We start from the raw sequence: 7,148 nt of genomic DNA on the forward strand, positions 1-7,148 counted from the left end.
ATGGATGGATGGATGGATGGATGGATGGATGGATGGATGGGGGATGGATGGATGGATGGATGGATGGATGGATGGATGGATGGATGATGGATGGATGGATGATGGATGGATGGATGGATGGATGGATGGATGATGGATGGATGGATGGATGGATGGATGGATGGATGGATGGATGATGGATGGGTGGATGGATGATGGATGGATGGATGGATGATGGATGGATGATGGATAGATGGATGGATGGATGGATGGATGGATGGATGGATGGATGGATGATGGATGGGTGGATGGATGATGGATGGATGGATGATGGATGGATGATGGATGGATGATGATGGATGGATGGATCCATGGATGGATGATGGATGGATGGATGATGGATGGATGATGGATAGATGGATGGATGGATGGATGGATGGATGGATGGATGGATGGATGGATGATGGATGGATGGATGATGGATGGATGGATGGATGGATGATGGATCCATGGATGGATGATGGATGGATGGGGTCTGTGCTGTGCAGCAGCTGCAGGGGCTGCAGCAGATATGGACACTTTCCAGCTTGGTTGTTTTGTCCCTAAATCTGCGGGGTTTTTTGTGCTGGTGGTTTCCCACCTGGCTGGCCCTGGCCACTGTGGTGTCCTCTGGGTGTTTGACAACACGAGTGGGACAGCAGATGGATTTTGTGGAGCCTCAAAGCCACCAGGAGAACAGCAAGCAGCACCAGCCAAGCCCTTTCCACCCCAGAAGGACATTTCCAAGGGGACACACGGCCGTGTGAGGAGCCTGGAGGAGCTGGGAGCTCCTGCCAGGGCAGCAGAGCAGCTCCAGGCTGCTGACGTCCTCCTCCTGTTTGCCTCGGGGTTAATTAAAGTCCAGCTCCTCGCTGCCGTGCCAACTCCCCGAGCTTTTGCAAACATCTGGGAGGGAAGGAGGCGCTTGTACAAACACAGCTCCGCGTCAGGAGCTGCGGCAGGGCCGGCTGCCCTTGCCACGTGGCTGTGCCAGCCTCTCTCAGGCTGGTTTTTCGTGCCTGCAGGCTCTGAGCCGGGCTGGGCTCGTGCCCTCCCGCTGATGCCCCGATGCCCTGGCAGGGCACAGCGCCACGTGCTGCCCTTGAGCTGCTCTGGGGAGGGGAGCTGAGGGCCCAAAACACGGCAGGGAAACCAGCTGAGCTCTTCTCAATGCCCTGTGGAGGGCAGGTTGGGACAGCAGAGGTTGGAAAGGGTGGGAGAGCAGAAGTTGGAGAAGTATGACAGATGTGCCAGCTGTGCCAGGTGCCAGGAGCAGCACAGCCCTGCTGGGGTGATGCTGCAGGACCAGCAGCCAGCTCTGCCCAAGCCTGTTTTGGGCTGCCTTTTGTTCCAAAGGCTTTGCCTGGCTCAGAGCTCACTCCGTGCCCCTTTTGCTGTGGGGCTCTGTGCCCGGTCCCTGTGCCAGCCTGGCTCAGGTTGCTCATTGCCCCCTTTGCCACTCTGTGCCCGGTCCCCCGTGCCAGCCTGGCTCATTTCTCTCCGTGCCCAGTCCCTGTGCCAGCCTGGCTCAGGTCACTCTGTGCCCCCTTTGCCACTCTGTGCCCAGTCCCTGTGCCAGCCTGGCTCATTTCTCTCCGTGCCCAGTCCCCGTGCCAGCCTGGCTCAGTTCCCCCCGTGCCCAGTCCCCGTGCCAGCCTGGCTCAGTTCTCCCCGTGCCAGCCTGGCTCAGTTCTCTCCGTGCCCAGTCCCCGTGCCAGCCTGGCTCAGTTCCCCCCGTGCCCAGGCCCCGTGCCAGCCTGGCTCACGCCCGTCTCGTGCTTTTATCTGCCCCCTTTGCTCTGCCTGGCTCCAGACGCTCTCCCAGCCCTCCTGCTCCTCCCGGACCTGCCCCGTCCTGCCTCCCCTCGCTCCCCGCCGCAGGCAGGGCAGAGCTGGCAGAGCTTCCAGGGTTTGGAGTGAGAAGGTTTGGGTTCTGCGGCATTCACATTCTCTGAAATAATCCCTTCGCCCAGGATTTTACTCCTGGGAAGCTGAGAAGCCTCAGAGAAAAAGAAAACAATTCTTGTCTCATTTGCTTCTCCTGTGTGCTCATGTGGGATGTGTTTGGGGATTGTTTACCCACAGGTGATTGTTTCATTGGAGTCTGCTATGAGTTGTTTTCACTCTTTGGCCAATTGGGGCCAAGCTGTGTCAGACTCTGGAAAGAGTCACGAGTTTTCATTATTGTCTTTTTAGCCTTCTGTAAGCATCCTTTCTCTATTTTTCAGTATAGAATAGTATAGTATTCTTTAATATAATATAGATCATAAAATAACACATTAGCTTTCTGAGAACATGGAGTCAGATTCACCATTCGTGCCTTTGTCCAGGCATTCCCAGCAAATACAAACACAGGGTTCCATCCTCAATCCAAAGCCCTTCTCTGCTCTCCAGAGGGGCCAGGCTGCTCCTGGGGCGGCTCTGCTGTGGAGGACAGGGTGGGAGCGCTGGGAGCTGGCACTTGGAGCTGCCCTGGTTTGCTTTGCCGTCCCTTTCAGCCAGCCACAAAGGCAGAGGAGATATTTTTATAAAATAAACCACCCTGGCTCCGTATCTCCTGCGCAATGCCCGCTGGGGGCTCGCCTGCTTCCCTCTGGGGGCTCTGGGTGGCTCCAAAGCCTTGCCGGGGGTCGGGAATTCCCTCTGCCTTGCCCCAGTGAGGTGGAGCTGCACAGAAATATTCCTGCTGGAAGCTGGGACTGCGGCAGCAGCGGGGACGGGGCTGCTCCCGCCCTGCCCGCAGCTCCGGGGGCACGGGAGGGACAGGAGTGTCACTGGGGGGCACGAGAGGGGACACCAGTGTCACTGGGGGGCACGGGAGGGGACAGGAGTGTCACTGGGGGGCTCGGGAGGGGACAGGAGTGTCACTGGGGGGCACGAGAGGGGACAGGAGTGTCACTGGGGGATCAGCTGGCCTTTGAGGGGGGCTGAGAGGGAGCAGGGCCCTGTGCTGGCCATGGATTCCCTGCTGGAGGAGGGGGAATGGCTGGAGGGGGAATGGGAGGGAGTGGGATTGGGAGGAGTGGGAAGGAGTGGGGATGGGAGGAAGGGATGGCAGGAGGGAATGGCAGGAGGGAATGGCAGGAGTTGGGATGGCAGGAGGGATGGCAGGAGGGAATGGCAGGAGTTGGGATGGCAGGAGTTGGGATGGCAGGAAGGGATGGCAGGAGTTGGGATGGCAGGAGTTGGGATGGCAGGAAGGGATGGCAGGAGTTGGGATGGCAGGAGGGATGGCAGGAGGGATGGCAGGAAGGGATGGCAGAAAGGGATGGCAGGAAGGGATGGCAGGAGGGAATGGCAGGAAGGGATGGCAGGAGGGAATGGCAGGAGGGAATGGCAGGAGTTGGGATGGCAGGAGGGATGGCAGGAGTTGGGATGGCAGGAAGGGATGGCAGGAGGGATGGCAGGAGTTGGGATGGCAGGAGGGATGGCAGGAAGGGATGGCAGGAGTTGGGATGGCAGGAGTTGGGATGGCAGGAAGGGATGGCAGGAGGGATGGCAGGAAGGGATGGCAGGAAGGGATGGCAGGAAGGGATGGCAGGAGTTGGGATGGCAGGAGGGATGGCAGGAGGGATGGCAGGAGTTGGGATGGCAGGAGGGATGGCAGGAAGGGATGGCAGGAGTTGGGATGGCAGGAGTTGGGATGGCAGGAAGGGATGGCAGGAGGGATGGCAGGAGGGATGGCAGGAAGGGATGGCAGGAAGGGATGGCAGGAAGGGATGGCAGGAGTTGGGATGGCAGGAGGGATGGCAGGAGGGATGGCAGGAGTTGGGATGGCAGGAGGGATGGCAGGAGTTGGGATGGCAGGAGGGATGGCAGGAGTTGGGATGGCAGGAGGGATGGCAGGAGCGGCTGCCTGGCGCTGCAGCCAGGGCTGCCAGGTTGCTAAGCAGAGCTCTTGGAGAACTCCACGCAGGCAGGAGCTGGAGCGGGGCAGGACGTGGGAGAGCACAAAGAGGAGCTCAGGCGCTGTTGCTAAATTTGCAGCTGGGGCTGTGGGGAAAGCAGGAGCAGCAGAGCCCTCCCTGCCTGCCTGCCTCCCTCCCTGGCAGCACGAGTGACAGCAGTGACATCCCCGGGCTGCCCACGTGGAGCTCGTGCTGGCTGCTCATCCTGCAGGATGAGCCAAGGGCAAATCCTGCTTTAAAGCCCCCTTGGAAATACAGCCCTAAGATGGATCACAGCACGAGGAGGTTCTTTCTTTCTTCTTTTTTGTTTTTTTCCCTAATGAAGTCAGAATTGGATTTTTATTAATGATTCTTCCTTTCAGGTTTCATTTTTATCAGGGGGAAATGCAGTTCTTGGAGGAGTTCCTGCTGCTCGCAGTGCTTCAGCAGCAGAATTTTGCTTAAGGCGGGGAGAAAATCAGAGTTTGGGTTTTCCTAGAGGAGCCCAAGGGAAGGGCCTTTGTGGGAATGGGACCTGAAAATCAGAGAGGGACAATTGAGAGCTCCTCCAGCCACCAGCTGGGCCAGATCCTGGCCCTGCGTGACAAAAGGTGGAAATCTGCTGTTAATGGGTCATTAATTATTAATTATCTTCTGTCCATGGCCACTGAGTGTCCCTGCATGGCTGATCCAATTCCAGCATCCCATGGGAGATGCTCCGCCCAGGGGAGGAGCCAAGCATTCCTACCTGGATACAATCTGAGGTTTGGGACACCAGCACAGCCTCTGCCCCCTGCATTCCCACAGGAGCAGCTTTCTCCTGCCCCGCATTCCCACAGGAGCAGCTTTCTGCTGCCCCGCATTCCCAGAGGAGCAGCTTTCCCCTGCCCCGCATTCCCACGGGAGCAGCTTTCCCCTGCCCTGCATTCCCACAGGAGCAGCTTTCCCCTGCCCCGCATTCCCACAGGAGCAGCTTTCTCCTGCCCCGCATTCCCACAGGAGCAGCTTTCTCCTGCCCCCATTCCCACAGGAGCAGCTTTCTCCTGCCCTGCATTCCCACAGGAGCAGCTTTCCCCTGCCCCGCATTCCCAGAGGAGCAGCTTTCTCCTGCCCTGCATTCCCACAGGAGCAGCTTTCTCCTGCCCCGCATTCCCACAGGAGCAGCTTTCTCCCGCCCTGCATTCCCACAGGAGCAGCTTTCTCCTGCCCCGCATTCCCAGAGGAGCAGCTTTCTCCTGCCCTGCATTCCCAGAGGAACACCAGGCCCATCCCAGCAGCGCTGGAGCTCCAGAGGAAAACTCCCCCCTTGTGCAGGATCCCTGCTGCAGCAGAAGCACAGCTGGCACTGCAGGAGGCTGAGCCACCATGGGATGGGGCTGTGCCACCCCCTGACCCCAGGGGCAGCTCCTAAACTGACTCTGGCAGGGTTGTTTTTTGGGTTTTTGTTTGCACTACTGCATTTGTATTTTAATTTTCCTAGTAAAGAATTCTTATTCCTTCTCCCATACCTTTGCCTGAGAGCCCCTTAATTTCAAATTTATAACAATTCAGAGGGAGGGGGTTTGCATTTCCCATTTCAGGGGAGGCTCCTGCCTTCCTTAGCAGAACCTGGCTGTGCAAACCAAGACACCCCAGGCTCACCTTCTGGATCTTGGGCTGCTCCTCTTCTGACTCTGGCAGGGCTTTGTTTTCTTTTTTTTTGCACTATTGCGTTTGTATTTTAATTTTCCCACTAAAGAACTGTTATTCCTGCTCCCGTACCTTTGCCTGAGAGCCCCTTAATTTCAAATTTATAACAATTCAGAGGGAGGGGGTTTGCATTTCCCATTTCAGGGGGTCTCCTGCCTCCCTCAGCAGAAGCTGGCTGTGCAAACCAAGACACAGTTCCACGTGCTGGAGCAGGGCCCTGGCGGGCTGGGATCGGCTGCTGCAGAATGTTCTGGCTTTCCCTGTGCTTCCCATTCCCTCCTGCCCCCCTCTCCAGCCAAAGGCCGTGCAGGGAGGGTTGGGAAAAGTTTTGGAATTCTCGGTGCTCCCCTGCTCTGTGTTTTCCTAGAACTGGGGGCTCTGTATCCCTTCAGGATTCTGTCCTTGCCTCGGAAATTGCAAAATCCATTTTCCAAGTGCTGCCACCTGATTAACATTCACCAGAAATCCCCAATTAAATATGTTTATTTTCCCTTTTCTGCTGCCTCTTCCCCGTTAAAATGGGAGCTGTTTACACGGGAGCCGCTTTCCTAAAATCTCTTTGCACATGAGCTTTTTGTCTTTTTTTTTCTGCCTCGTTCCCTGCTTGATTTTTATTCCATCCCTTTGTCTGTCCTATATTTTTTCCCCTGGCTGATGCTGTCTAAGATAGGAACAAGCCCACGTTGAATTGCAAACACCCGGCAGTGGGAGCAGAACAAAATGGGAGTTGCACGAAGTAGGAAATTTCTTATCCCCCTAAAATAAAAAAAGGTTGATTGTCACTGCAGCCACCCCCGTGATGCAGCTTTAGGAGCCTGGGGTTGATTTTTGGGTGCTGCCCCTCTCTGTGCTCCTTTTTTTGGTGGGGGTTCAGCTCCTGTATTTTTTCCCCTGAGTGCCAAAATTTTGGGTGGTGCTGGTGGGGAGCGGAGACAAATCCAGGAGAGGATCTGGAATGGTGGAGATTTTTCCCAGAGGAGATTTTTCCGTCCCCAGGGAGCTCCTGGAGGAACCAGCTGGATTTGGGAGCGAGCTGAGCACAGCCAGGTGCTGGAGCTGTCCCAAAAAAATGGGATTGAGCTGGAGGTGCTGGCAGAGCTCCCACCTGTGACTCGACAGGAAGAGCCTGGGAGGGCTTTGCTTCATTTCCCTCTTTGTTCTGGGCTTTGCTGGGGGAAAAGGGACCCCAGGGGCGGCAGAAAAGAGGGGTGGGCACGGGGAAAAGCCTGGGGGGTTCCTCAGCAGGGGAAGGGGGGGCTGGGGAGGAGCCCCCGGAGCTCCGGATGTTCCTGGCTCGGGCATTCCCCTGGGAAAAGCAGCTCTGATCATGTGGAAATACTGCCTGATGCTTTCCACAGGAAAAAGGGAAAAGGGAAAATGTCCAGGCTTTCACTTCAGAGGGGTTTCACTAGTTTGAAAGCTGAGGAAACTGATTCTGGAGGAATTTTTGTTTCTTTTCCTCCTTTCATTCTCCTCCCTGCCTGGTCCCTTTCAGGGTTTATTTTATTTTATTTTATTTTATTTTATTTTATTTTATTTTATTTTATTTTATTT

The sequence above is a fragment of the Passer domesticus genome, chromosome 25, assembly GCF_036417665.1.
Source record: "Passer domesticus isolate bPasDom1 chromosome 25, bPasDom1.hap1, whole genome shotgun sequence".
NCBI classification, from domain to species: domain Eukaryota; kingdom Metazoa; phylum Chordata; class Aves; order Passeriformes; family Passeridae; genus Passer; species Passer domesticus.